Consider the following 15,171-nt stretch of genomic DNA (forward strand, 5'->3'; position numbering starts at 1 on the left):
TCCCAGGTATGAGAAAGCAGAGAATTTTTTTTATTCTTATTAATTTAAGTATTGTGTATTGCTTGATATGTCTGTTTTGAAATTTTATTGTTTTTTTTTTAGAACTTTTAAAAAATGTTTATGAATTATTAGTATGGTTTTACTATTTTCATGATTGATGTGTTATATTTCTTGTTTTATTATTGTTTTATGAGAAATGGTGCTATTTCTGGTTTTCCATTGTTGCATTGCACACAGAGTCTGGCTTCTTGAGTTTTCCAGTAAAGACTTTGTCTGCATGTTTCTATTTATACTTTATTTTGTATTTTGTGAGAGCCTATATTCTGCATGTGTGACTGAGATGAGGTTTCTGGGTGGGGTTCTACAGTAGCTTAGTTTGCTCTGTTTTTCTAAAAGAGGTTTAATGGTGTTTTTTTGTGCCTGGTGTAATATTTGAAATATTGCTCTTGTCTTCTTGTTAAATGGATGCATAAGCCAAGGCATATATCATGACAAATGCTGCCTACAAGTTGTAATTTTTGCTTTTCCCCTTTTGGCAGCAGATTAAATAATGCACAATATTCCCAGTAATGATTTTCTTTGTTCTCATTCTTCTTCCTTGGAAAGAGGTTTAACTGTCACAGTGCAACTAAAACATATGGTAATGTAAATACAGTTCTGATGCAGAGACATTTTGTGCTGCTGACTGGAGAGGCTGCTGTTTCCCAGGAGGAGTTTGCAGCCACAGAGGGAGCAGTAGGGGATACTGATATGTGTTTGGTGAGAGCACATGCTCGTTGGATTTTAAAATCCACATGCGCATGTGCAGGCGGTGTGGGAAGGGGGGGGGGGGATTTTCGCAAAATACATGCAGTGATGCAATCAGAACTCCCCCAGTTCCCTCCCAGGCCACTCCATTTAAGAAGTGGACTGGGAGGGAACTTCCCTAACCCCCTACCTAACCTTCCTCCCACTTCCACTCTTCCCCCCGCCCTCTAAACCTAACCATCCCCAAATTTTTTATTTTAGTACTTACTGCTCCTCTGGAGCAGAAGTAATCTCTGCTTGACGGCCGGCTGCTGGCACACACTTCCCTAGCATTGAATGGTGCTATCCAGGCCCATCCCTCGCTCTCCAGCCCAGCCCTTTGGAGAGGCCCAGCTCTTCAGCGCGCATACCAGGGTTTACGTTCATGGCCGAGCCCGTTATAAAATGCGCATGACGCGCACAAGGCCCGGCCATGCACATAACCAGTTTAAAATTTACTTGTCAGGAAATAGCCACTGCTATTACTGGCATCAGTAGCATGGGATCTACTTAGTTTTTGGGTACTTGTCAGGTACTTCTATCCTGGATTGGCCTCTGTTGGAAACAGGATGCTGGGCTTGATGGACCCTTGGTCTGACCCAGTATGGCAATTTCTTATGTTCTTATGTTCTTAATGTATATTGAGTCCAAGTAAAGTGAAGACATTTGGGACTCAGATCCAGTGACATTTACCCTCGGAATTACTGCATAAACTGAGACTTCACCTCCCAGCGCTTTGAATTTACCGGTAAGTCTTTATTAATTGTGTGAGCAGCGCTGCAGCTCTGGTAGTGAGACCTGTGGTAGTGTCCATGATATTACAGCTGTGATTTGTTTTCTTCCAAGATCCTCACTGATCCAAGTTTTGCTGATCCCTCTGCATCAATTAAATAGGGCCTGCTGAAATTATATTTTATTTTCTCCCTAAGATAAGCAAGTTGAATCAGAAGGCAAAGACACAATGAGTAAGATATTAGCACTTGCAGAAGATTAGAATGAATGTGCAGCCAGTTGCACTCTGTTGTTTTATTTAAAGCACAGGGAAGAATTTCCTTTCTTCGGAAGAGCAACATCGGCTGAGGACCCTGTGCTCCAAGGCTCCTGAACGCTAGAGGAAGCAAGAAGCAGTGGAGACAAAGATTGCCCTCGGTAGTTCAGCAGCACCAGCAGCTTTTAACTGCGAGCCAATAGCATCCAAGTCACTGGAAGGAGAGGACCAGGCTTCTGTCTGTGGGTGCAGTCACTGGAACACAAAAACACAAACGTAGAGAAAGAGAGGAAAAAAAAGATATTACAGAGAAAGCAAACATATAAGCAAACCACAGAGAGAAAGAGGGACAGAGAACAAATTACTTACTGTTTCTTGCAGGGGATGCTTTCTTTTCATCAGGTGAACTTTGATAACACTGATTTCATCTGGAGGCAACTGAGAAGGAAAATATACAAGTATCACATCCTTGGGTTTACCTGATAGTTCACATACTCTTGCACATACTGCAGTGAACTGTAAGGGATGGTTATTAAGGGAATAATCTAGATATTAGATACTTATCTGAATTTATTGTACTGATCTTGTTTGATGGAAAGTGAAGATCCTGAGATTTTGTATATAACCTGTACAATACCTAGAAACTTGTACAATCGGTATTGACAAAATTGCTATTGGTAACCTTTTTTTTTTTTGTTTCTTTCTGTTATCCTCATTTTCTTTTATTTTAAACAATAAATCTTGTTATTCACCGGTGGAAGCTATTCAACTATTTATTACTCCCTCCTTCCCCTCACAACCTCCAAGACCATCACTGGCTGGGTGGGATTTCCCACACACACAAAATTATCTGGTCAGGAAGATGGCAACATGTAGAACCCGTCTGGGTTGCAAACTTTATTCCAGTACCACCCGCGTATCCCAACGCCACTCAGAACACTTTAACCACCATAGCAGAGAGGGTCATCATTACACTGGTTACCTCTTGGGGGTGCTATAGTAACACAACCCCTAGTTTACTTTGTTGGTTCTTATTTTTAAGATACGTCTTTATTGAGTTTTTAACCATCATTAAAAACCAAGACCAGGTAGGGCGTCTGGAGGGGGCCTTTTGAAGGGGGGTACTGGTGCGTCTGTCAGTCTCAGATGGCTTCGACCTCTGTGCCTCACCTTTCTTTCTGCTCTCCCCACTAACCTTGGGAAGATGGCTACCGCCACGTCTGCATGCCGCTCTTTCCAGCGTCCCCGGAACAGCAATGGCAAGGCTATCCGCCATGTTCTCGAGGGCCTCCTAGGGTGAGCGCACGCAAGCCATCCATGTCTTTATCCATGTCATGGTGGGAACCTCGGGGGCGTCCCCCTCGAGTGATATCATGCCATCCGGGTATTTAGCCTGCCCTTCATTTGCTAACAAATCGATTTAGCAAGGAATGGATATGCCTCCGGTCTGAGCTACTCTGCCGCTTCCGTGCTATAGCTGGAAGCTCTCTCTGCCCTTCGGGGTATTTCATCTAAACTGGGTACCCGCTCCTCGGAGGCCCTTTGCTTTCTTTCAGGTGCCTATCTGGGATACCAGGTACTCGCTCCTCGAGGGCCTGCTCTCCCTGCCTCGGTGCCTGTAATCCAACTACTTCTGCCTGCTGGAATCTCCATCAATACAGCTACCAACTTAGTGAGTAATCTAATCTTTATCAGTCTGTCTCATCTACAGCTCAGCACTGGGAACCTGCAACCGGAACTCCCTATATCACCGTGTGCTGCTAACATCTACCATTGTGAGACGGGTCTCCTCTGCCGAGGGTCCCTGGACTGCTACTACTGGATCACCTCACTACTGCCACCTCTGGTGGTATCATCCAGCTGTATAATAAAAGACAAATCTCTGTGTTTGCGTGTCTCGAGTCTAGCCTAGTACTGTGGTTCCTCATGGGGCTCCTCCCCGTGGGAGTGGCCATCACCGCAGTACCTAAGAATTCACTCCAACACCTCAAAACCATAACAAAAACTTACTTAGAGGTAACCTTGAGGTGAGGTTTTAGTGGTGTTTTAGGGTTTGGGGGCCAGTTTGACATGCAGAATGAGACGTACAAACAGCACAGTACACCTCAGTGAAGATTTGACATCATTTGGAGTGAGGAAAGTCTCCCAAAGATGAGATTTCTACAATGTTCTCTCATTCTAGGCTACTTCTCCCCTTTTATTCCCAGCATCTACTTGGTCACTCAACTTCTCTCTCGGATTCCACATTTCTCCATTCCCATAGCATGTAAGCTTCCCCAGCATCTTCCATGTAACAGATCTCTTGGGTACTCTTCATTTTGGAATCCCCCAGACTTCTGATCTCCTGACCATTTTCCTCTTAGGGAGGAACCACCTCTTTTTCATTCCAGTTTCTGGTCATTTCCTTGGGAGGGGGAGGAAAACCTCTCCACTCCTCAGCCTCAGGCCTCTCTCCTGGAGAGGAAGAATCCCGCAGGACCTGCTCCCATTGGGAGGGTCCATGGGCCCATCAGCCCACAGGCTGGCTACTCTAGGCCACTACATCCTGGAGGACCTTTCCTATGCAATCCCCATCCCAGAAAGGGCAAAGAGAAAAAAAGGCAAGCTCTTGCCAAGTCCTTCCCCTTTTATACCTCCCACTCAACGCTCTTCCACCAATCGCACATGCTGGGTTTTTAAAGGGACACCAATCACCTCTTAAAACAAACCACATTAACATGTGTTACAATGCTCACTTCTCTAAAAATGATATCCAGTGGTCATTTTCTATTACTACATGTTTGAACATTTAGATATTTCAAAAAGGTCAACCATGATAAATCCCGGGTCTCCCTCACCCAGAACATCTTGTGCAACTAGCAACCTAAAAGAGGTTCAAATTTGTGGCTGTGCTCACATAAAGAAACTGTGTACTGAAATCCTTTCTTCTGTATAATCAGGTACTAGAATCAGGGTACAAGCATGCGGAGTGAAGAAGAGTAACCTTTATTGTGACCCAGAGATCTGAGGGGCAAGGGGGGGGGGGGCAGCCCAGGCTGAAACTCTGTTATCCTGAGGATGAAAACTAGGGCTTAATTGTTGGTTAAGCTTTGTGATATTTATAAAAACTTATCTACTACCTACAGGGTGTCCACGCAGTGAGATTTGCTGGAGTCAACCGAAAGCAGAGCGTTCCGGACCATGCCAGGTCCCATCTGTAGATCAGAGAGGGTGTGCTTGTGAAGTTAAATCTAGGACTTGTAGTTTGAGGGATTTATGCTCTCTGAAGAATTACAAGTCCCAGAGTCACTTGTGTATATATAGGTAGATAGGAAAGGAACAAATCCCCATTTAACCTAGGAGGAATATTGATCCCAAATTCCCAGGGACAGTGGAAGCAAATAATGTTACCGATAGGATTTACAGGCCCAAAAATGAGTAATGAGTTAGGCCTGGTGGTCTACACATTCCACAGAGAACTAAAACTGAAATAGGGAATAGTGCCTTGAAGGAAAGGACATTTTTTTCTCTCTCTCTCTATTTCACATACATACATACATCCACATACACCGCATATTAGGTTATAAATACAAATCAGGCATCAGAAACACGAGGAGGTAAAGGAAAGGGAAGTAAAAGAAAACAACAAGGACACCAATCAATCCTCTATTTTTTAAAAACAGACAAGGCCTTTCTGCAGTCTGACTCAGGCACTGCACTAACTAAGGAAGCAGATGAACAAAAGCAAAATGGAAATGATTTCAATATAGAGGCTGTGTCTGTGGCAACTGTTGATGCAGGAAAGCAGCCAGATGAATCATGCATCTTCAGTTAATGCTTTCAAAACATAGAAAACAACATCATTAGCACCACTACATTCAGAAAAAGGCTTATAAAAAAAAAAAAAAAGAGGAGAGGGTAGTACTACACTATCTGATTCATGCTTTTTCAAAGACCCAGGCCTGTGACCTGAATTGATAACAGGTTCTATCTGTCAAAATCTTGTTCTATACAGCGTCCTAATTTTTGAAGAAAAGCGGAAGCTAACAAAGTCAATTCCAAAAGATGTTGGTAGGAGTAAGTTTCCTGAATTTCTTCTCAAATGTACGACTTCCAGTGGCACTGTATTATTTTCCAGGTCAGTTATTTTCGGAAGGGAGACAAACAATGCAGTGTGTTGGCAGGAAGTGAAAGGTAATCCCCAAACATGAAAACATGGCATAAGCCATATAATAAACTTCCTGAGCATGACAAGAGCATAGAACATTACGCTTGCTACTACCAGTGGAAGGAATTATAGCAACCATTTGCAGGTGGACATGGAGTAAACAACGAGGCTCAAAAACAATTATTAAGAGAAGCCAAAAAGATGGAAAGAAAATATTGGAAAGATTGCTGGGCCCACACAATGGCAACTTTCCTGGAATTCTTGAGTTTCAAGCTCATTAAGGAGCTTATTACGACAGCATTTGGCTAAAATCAGACCAAAGCAAATAGATGGCAAATTAATGAAAGGCTCATTATCTCTCATGGGATAGTCAGAATGAGGGTGCAGAAGCCCATTTATTATTCTGTCACACGTGATACTATTCCTGATGTCTCTCAACAAGAATAATGTGCTGCTAAAATTTCTGTTAAGGGTAGTAATTGTACATGGAGCCGCAGTTACTACCCTTACCAGAAGGCAAGGGATTACTTAACCAATAAGCCTTGATGCTTTTGACACAACTACATCGCTCTCTGCTTTGATGGCGGGGGGGGGGGGGGGGGGGGGCGCAGCCGCGCGCATGTTATAAAATCCGAGGTTGGCGCGCACAAGGGGGTGCACACTTGTGCACCTTGCGCGTGCCGAGCCCTCCCTGTTCCCTCCCCCCAAAAGTTAAATATTTAAAAAAGCAAAAACTTTAAATTATACCCAATAATTAAAAATAATAAGGATTAAAAAAATCTCCTGCTTTCCATACCTGGGATCTTTTGATTTCCAGTCATACTGAGTTTTTCATGGATTTGGGGAGTTAGGGCAGCACAAACTTTATCTCCTCTCTCTCTCTCACACACACACACAAACCCCAACACATTGATTCTCTCACACACTCCCTGTCTCATATATATGCCTGTGCTCTTGCACATATTCCTTCTCTCCCTCACAGACACATAATATTTTATTTATTTATTTATTTTTATATACCGACATTCAATCTGATATATCACATCGGTTCACATTTAGGTATTGCAGGTATGTGTGTGCGCGTACCTGTGAGAGCCTATATGTGATACTTAGACTCACACATATTCAGACACACACATACAGGCCCTCCTGTTCTCTTTGGGCCTGGTGAGATGAGCTCCACCACAGCCTCCAGGCTCATCTTCTCTTCAGGCCTGTTGGGATGAGCTCCATCACGGCCCTACGGGCTCCTCTTCTCTTTGTGCCATAGTGGGATGAACTCCACCACGGCCCTGTGGCCTTCTCTTCACATTGGCCCCACCACAACCCACAGGTCTTCCTGTTCTTGGGGGTGGGGGGGTGGGGGGGGCTGTTTTGACGCTGAAGCGGGAAAGGTTGTGTGCAGGTGCACATGCGGCATATTATAGGGAACACTGCGGTGGTGCAATATTTCTTCTGCAGCTGCCAGTGGGTTGAACTTGGCCAGCAGCCTCTCTTCCTCTTTAGCTTTAGGTTTGGCTTTGCTTGCTGCCCTACGACCTCTCCTATTGGTGCCATCCCCCCCCGCCCGGGTGTGCTGCCCCTTGCAAATGCACGGTATGCACACCCTGTCATGCCAGGCCTGCTAGTTTCTTTCACTGAAAGAAAGAACTATGCAAATATTCTAGCACTGTCATTGGTATGTCACTAGAGGACTTAACAAATCAACAACTCCAAGCCCAATACGTAATGTAATCTGGGGACTTATACGTGCAATCCACCAACAAACACAGGTCACCCAGTAGTATGTAAATTAATTAGTCATACCTAAATTGTTACAACACTTTGTTCTTTTTTTGTTCTTTTCTTTTTGTGGGACTTCCAAGTACACAGAGGGGCAAATCTTTAAACTTACACGAGGGCGCAGTTTTGTTCGCACAACCCGGCGCGAACAAATCTATGTCCGATTTTATAACATGCGCACGCTGCCGCGTGCATGTTATAAAATCCAGGGTTGGTGCGCACAGGGGGCTGCACAATTGTGCAACCTGCGTGTGCCGAGCCGAGCAGCCTGCCTCCGTTCCCTCCGAGGCCGCTCCGAAATCGGCTGCCCCAAGCTTCGGAAACAAAAGGTAGGGGGGATTTAGTTAGGGTTGGGGGGTGGGCTAGATAGGGGAAGGGAGGGGAAGGTGGGGGGATCGTAAAAAAGGTTTCCCCGTTCCCTCCGATTTCGGAGCGGCCTCGGAGGGAACGGGGAAAGTGCCGACCCCGGATTTTATAACATGCGCACGGGTTGCACGAACAAATCTACGCCCGCGCGTATTTTTAAGATCTGGCCCCTTGCGCGCACCGGCCATGCAGCCTTCCTCCGTTCCCTCCGAGGTCTCAGAGGGAACTTTCCTTCCTCCCCCCAGCCCTACCTAACCCCCCCTTACCTTTATCTGATAAGTTGCGTCTGCCTCTGGGCAGGCGTAGGTTATGCACGCCAGCCAACAGCCGCTGGGCCTGGAGGCCCCGGCCCCACCCACTCCCCGCCCCCCTTTTCAAGCCCCGGGACATGCGCGTGTCGCCGGGCCTATGCAAAATAGGCTCAGTGCGCACAGGAGCGGATTCTCGGGGTTACGCGCGTAACCCTTTGAAAATCCGCTCCAGAATGTATAGTTCACATCTTGCTTTTATTCATAAGTCCAGTATTATGTTATTACTTTTCAATTAAAAACATTTTCCCGAACCCCAGGAACTCCAACTTTTTTCTGTGCCGTCTTAACAATTATGTAATTGACCAAAACAGTTTACAAAGTATTAAAAATAAAAATACCATTGTCTAAATTTAAGATTAATCAACTTTCCTAGAATAATGGGGGAAATGCCTATTATTACGTTAAAAAGATATTTTGCTGAAGTTCTTCTTTTACCTGAAGCTCGATTTCCTCTAATAAATAAGGCTTATTTCCTTCCACCACAAAATTGACCACATGAACTGGCGGCTCCCCCTATTGATCTTCAAAACCTGACTAACTTTCTTGAATCCTCTGCCATAGAGATTATGGATTTTTCCACACTTTTAGTTTCCTTGATAATGGAACAAGACATTAGTAGGCTAATGATATTATATTTCAAAAATTTAAATACGCTGTTCCATAGCAGTAAGGTCCATATGTTTCCGGATATTTCAAAAATAACTCAGGAAAGACGAAAGGGATTCCTCAATAAGAGGCAGGAAGTGATATCTCTAGGGGCTACCTTCTTACTTAGCTACCCTTGCAAGTGTAATAGTGTATCATTAAGAAAGAAGCTGATACATTTATTGTTTTCTCCCCAGAGCAACTAAGGCTTTATTTAGATTCCAATGCCCCTCAGAGAATCCCGTAATTTCAAGGGAATAGAATGAATAAACAGCTTCACTTTCAGGTTAAGCCGTATATAAATAATTTGTTTCCTATACTGTCCTCGAAAGTTGCCTCCAAAGTTTCTATTATATTGAGAATTGGTTACCACATTAGAACTTTAATTTTCTTGAATTTGTTAAAGTGAATGTAATTTTGTTTCTTACTAATGTATTGTAACATGTTTCCTTTATACTTTATGATACAATTGTATTAGAAAAGTGATAAAGAATTAAAAAAATAAAAATAATAGTAATAGTAATAATAATAATAATAAAATTGCATAGATTGAGTTAAATCTATGTATAAACATAAATAAAAACCTAAAAATAAAAAAATGAAAACAAAAATAATAAAGATTAGAGAGAAATACAATTAACTGCAAATCCATATACTAATCTAACGTTATTACATTGCGAAATAAAAACCCTAATAATAACAATTCATAATTCAAGTACAGAAAGAAAACGAAGAATCGAAAAACCTAAGACAGATTTAAGAACAAAAAATGCCCTCTCTGTTCTGGTTTGAATATGTAGCCTATTGGCCTGTGATTCCAAACGTGTTATTTTACATTACGTTATTTAAAATATTTCTATGCCGTCTTAACAATTATGTAATTGACCAAAACGGTTTACAAAGTAATAAAAATAAAATACCATCGTCTAAACTTAAGATTAATCAACTTTCCTAAAATAATGGGGGAAATGCCTATTATTACGTTAAAAAGACATCAGGAACGAGAAGACAACTCAAGACCTGGATGAAGGACATCAGGAACATGAAGACGAAGCCGTCAAAGCAGGAGAAGACCACGGAGGACCTGGACCGGTCAGAAGGCATGAACAGACGCGAATTGCAATGGGCTCCGAAGACCGGGACAAGACTCAAGCACAGGATTCGATTCTCAAGGATTAAAAACTTAGGACTGAAGCAGATGTTTTCCGGAGGGTTGCAGTGCGGAGATGAGGATGGCCTATGTACCGTGAGGCGCCCTACACAACCCACCCGTGGGACTGGTCACGGACCATGACAATGGCACACCAGGAAAGTGGATATCAAGGAACCAAGGCATGGAGGCAGAGGCGAAGACAAAGGCATCAGGAAGGACAACGGACATTAGGAGGTATGAATGAAGAACATCAGGAACATGAAGACATCTGAAGACACAGATGAAGGACATCAGGAACGAGAAGACAACTGAAGACCTGGACGAAGGACATCAAGAACATGAAGACGAAGCCATCAAAGCAGGAGAAGACCACGGAGGACCTGGATCGGTCAGAAAGCACAGACAACTGTGGAACCCGATCCGAAGGCCAGGAGTGACTGAAGAGGAGCCCTTTTATAGGGCAGAACTAGGAAATGAGGACCAGCCGGATTCCGGTGGGGCCAGGAGCACTTCCTGCTTCGGGCCCTTTAAATACCAAGAAAAGGCATGCGCCAGAGGAAGGCCCTGAAGAGAAGCAGGACCCTGGACAGTGGCGTCCTCTGGTGCAGGAGCAGAAGAGAAGCAGGCAGGCTTTGGGGCAGCCTCCAGGCCGCGAGATCACATCGGAGTGGCAGCGGCCTCTTGCTGTCGTTCAGGCAGAACTTCAGCGGCAGCACAGGCCACAACGAGGAGCTGGTAGGTGCGGCTTTCAGCCGCAAGAAGATGGCAGCGGCAGCGGCACTTAGGCTGCGAAGAAGTGTGCGGCAACGGCAGCTCCCGGCGGGGATAGCCCTGCCGCACAGGGCAGAAGATGGGCACGGCCCCCAGGCCACGGAGGACGGAGTCGGCGGCGTCCTGCTGCGTGAAGAGCAGGTAGGTGGAGGGGCTGCCCGCCGTTCACTGCGAGTAGGCCCATAACAAAACGCCTCTGTAAAAAGATATGTTTTTAGTGATTTTTAAAAATTCTGTACTGTTTGAGATTTGTCTTAAAGCATTTGGTAGTGAGTTCCATAAAATGGGACCTGCTACAGAAAAAGCCCTCTGTCTTGTTATGTTATACGAAGTCTGGCTAGTCGAATAGAAGGGACCTCTAACAGATTCATATTGGTGGATCTAAGTTCTCTTGCACGATTGTAGAGATGCAGAGATGTACACAGCCAAATGGAATCTTGGTTATTTAGCAGAGCGGTATCAGAGACAGTATTTTATATTTGATTCTGCATTTGATTGGTAACCATTGTAATTTATACAGAACAGGAGTAATATGTTGTTTCATTGAAATACCAGTTAGCATTCGAGCTGCTGTGTTCTGAATCAGTTGCAGTGGCTTAATTGTGGAGTCAGGTAATCCTAAATAAAGACCATTACAGTAATCTAAACCAGAAAAAATTAGGGATTGAAGCACTGTTTGGAAATCAAGAAAAAATAGTAAGGGTCGCAACCGTTTTAGCAGATGTAACTTGAAAAAAGAGTTTTTGACAGTTTTAGCAATGTGTTGAACTAAGGATAGGTCTGTGTCCAATAGCATTCCTAAATTTCAAACTACTTTATTTATTGTGATATTCTCATTTCCTATAGTAATATGGGTTACTGGGGTCTTCAATAACACTTAGAAATAGTATTTCAGTCTTTTTTGCATTTAGTTTTAATCGGCTGTGAGCAAGCCATTGTTCTATTGTTTTAATGTAGATCTGGACTAAGGCAAGGGATTCGGACCAGGAAGATTTATACGGGACAAATAGCTGGATATCATCCGCGTAAATTTTGAATTGGACACTTAGGTCCGGATTTTAATACCTACGTGCAGGAATACATTTGTGCGCGCAACCCGGCACGCACAAATGTACGCCCGATTTTATAACACGCACGCGCAGCCGAGCGCATGTTATAAAATCCAGGGTTGGCGCGCACAAGGGGGGAGCACTATAGTGCACCTTGTGCGTGCCGAGCCCTTGGGGAGCCCTGCTGGCGTTTCTAAAATCGGAGCAGCCTCGGAGGGAACTTTCCTTTCGCCCCCCCCCCCACCTTCCCCTACCTAACCTGCCCCCCCCCCCAGCCCTACATAACCCCTCCCCCAACCTTTATTTTATAAGTTTCGCCTGCCTCTGGGCAGGTGTAGGTTGCGTGCGCCGGCCAACGGCCGGCCCGCGATCCCGGACACAGTAGCAAATGGCCGCTGTGCCTGGAGGCTCCAGCCCCGCCCCCGGACTGCCCTGCCCCTCCCCTTTTTTTGACCCCCGGGGCTTACACGCGTCCCGGGGCTTTACGTGTGCCACTGGGCCTTTTGAAAATAGGCCTGGCACGCGTAGAGCTTTGAAAATCTGCCCCTTAATGCTGATAGTATTTGGCAAAGTGGTAATAGATATATATTAAACAGTATGGGTGACAAAGATGATCCTTGTGGGACTCCTGTAAATTGGGTGTATGATTGGGAAGAGTGAGAACCAATATTAATTTGACAGGATCGATTAGAGAGATAACTATTAAACCAATTTAGAACTGTATCTTGTAATCCAATAGATTGTAATCTGGATACTAATATTTTATGGTCTAGCTTATCAAATGCAGCGGAGATATCTAACAGGACTAGAATAAGATCTGTGTTGGAGTCAAAACCTCTGAGATAGGAATCGAATGAAGCGAGAAGAAGAGTTTCAGTGGAGTGACCTTTTCTGAAACCATGTTGATTTGGATGTATGATATCATGATTCTTTAATATTTTCTATGCAATATCATGAATATTCAGTATCTTTTTTGGATATTACCATCATTAGAGAAGAGGAGGGACAGAGGACTACATTATACCGAAAAAGCACAGATCAGAATCAATTCCTACAATACTCTAGTTGTCATCCAAAAAAAATTGAAAGACAGTCTGCCAATAAGTCAGTTTTTATGTCTCAGGCAGATATGTTCCACCACAGCAGCGTTCAAATTGCAATCTACAGTGATGTTCACTCGATTCAGGGAGAGAGGGTACACCAATTCTGTGATTTAAAAAAAGGCATATAAAAGAGCCTTATTTGCAAATAGAGATCTTCTGTTGGATTATAAAGCTACTCAGGAAGATTGTGGGTTAACTTGTGTCCTACATTATAGCAATCATGTGGGAGATGTTATTGGCATTTTACAGAGACACTGGTCTATTTTGGCTCTTCATGAGAAATTTAGTGATCTACCATGGTTTTCTTTTATGAGGAATAAAAACACATGATAAATTGGTTCGTGCTTGTTTGAAAACTGAAGTGAAGGGACCCTGTGAACAACAGCCAAAAGAAACTATCTGTGTGGCACATGTGAGATGTGTGGGCTAGCCATAATGTGTCCGGCATGGCAGCATCCTAGTTTGAAAAGGACAATTTTTTTGAATGGGTTTACAAATTGCAATTTGAGCTCAGTTATTTATGTTCTACAATGCCCTTGTGATTTAATCTATGTGGGTCGCACAAAAAGAAAGATGAGGACACAATTGATAGAACATAAAAGCTGCATTAAAACATCTAAATTAACTGCTCCGATTGTAGCTCACTATTTGGACAAAAAACATTAATTTAAGGAATTGAAATGAACAATTTTGGAATTTGTACTGTCTCCAGTACGGGGGTGGGGGGTGATATTCAATTTATGCTGAATTGCCGAGAACATTTTTGGATTTTCAAATTAGATTCTGTGAAACCTAATGGGCTAAATGAGATGATTAATTGGTACTCTTTGATTTGAATATGGAGGACTTAATGAGAAAAAGATTTTCTGATCTGCCGATAGGATGATGGATTGAAAAAGGGGCTGTTTTTTTCAACCCTTTCGGAAGTTGATGTCATTTCCATTTTGGAAGATATAAAGAGTTGGGTTTGACACCATGTTTATTTAAATGGAGGTTAAATGATGTAAGATATACTGTATGAAAGGTTCTTTGGACATTGCTGGTGAGCGGTCTTGTGGATTAAAGCTGAGAAGGATTTCTAATATAAAAAAGACCCCCTGATGCAGATATCGAAACGTGGATCCATTTTGGGGACATGATGGCAATATAAAGATAAGTGCGGTTTTGATGTTTACCCTCTCTGTGTGAATATTGTTTTCTGGAAAGACTGCTCTCGTGGAGACCTTTGATAAAAAAGAAAAAAGTAAAAAAGAAAAAAACTAAAAGAAGTTGGAGTTCCCAGGGTTCGGGCAAAGGTTTTTAATTGAAAAGTAATAACAACATAATAAAATAAAGCTGCCAAGCTGGACTTATGAGTAAAAGCAGGATGTGAACTATACATTCTGTGTAATTGGAAGTCCCACAAAAAGAAAAGAAAAAAAGAACCAAAAGTGCTGTAACAATTTAGGGGTTGACTAATTAATTTAGATACTACTGGGAGACTAGAGGACTTAAAGCATCATCAGTAGCATTCCTGCACTCTCTGGTAATTGTTAAGAGACTGATTTACTTCTCTGTTGAAAAGGGGAATAGACAGAAGGTCTGAGAAAAATGAGTCAGGAGACCGGGGAGCCTTCAAAAGAGATAGGATAATTGGAGGAAAGTGTATCAAAGAAGAGACATGAGCGAGATGGGATAGGTAGACAGAGTGTGTCTGAAAAATAAGACTTAAGTATAGAGAAGATATAAAAATAGAAAGAGAGAAACAAAGGAGGAAAAATGCTGTAATGGCATGGAAATAAATGTTCCTGTGGAATTCAAGTTCAGTCGAAACGAGAGTTGTCCTGAAGAAGGATGTTATAAAGCACGTATTGAATGTCAGCACGAATTGTGGAAGTCAAGTGCCCTTTAAATATTGGCGGGAAGTTTGAATATCATCAGCTCCTGAAGAAGCTATCTAGCGAAACATCGGCCGGGTGTCGAGCCGATACCTTTTGCTGTGTTGCTGAAATTTTTGGGATCACAGAGAGTTTAAAAAATTTATATACATATAAAATTGAAAAATATTGATTAAAAAGAATAGAAAAATAA

At 43.0% G+C, this 15,171-nt stretch overlaps 1 long non-coding RNA gene across 1 annotated transcript in view; it reads right to left on the reverse strand.

Annotated features, from left to right (window-relative positions):
• Positions 1 to 1,324: 1,324 nt before the first annotated feature.
• LOC115088221 overlaps positions 1,325 to 15,171 on the reverse strand; it is a 46,681-nt gene continuing 32,834 nt past the window's right edge. The window contains exons 2-3 of the long non-coding RNA XR_003855724.1: positions 2,144 to 2,212; positions 1,325 to 2,029 (exon numbers count right to left, since the gene is read on the reverse strand). This is a non-coding gene — a long non-coding RNA (uncharacterized LOC115088221). The remainder of the gene's footprint in view (positions 2,030 to 2,143; positions 2,213 to 15,171) is intronic.

Source organism: Rhinatrema bivittatum, chromosome 3 (assembly GCF_901001135.1).
Source record: "Rhinatrema bivittatum chromosome 3, aRhiBiv1.1, whole genome shotgun sequence".
Taxonomy (NCBI): Eukaryota; Metazoa; Chordata; class Amphibia; order Gymnophiona; family Rhinatrematidae; genus Rhinatrema; species Rhinatrema bivittatum.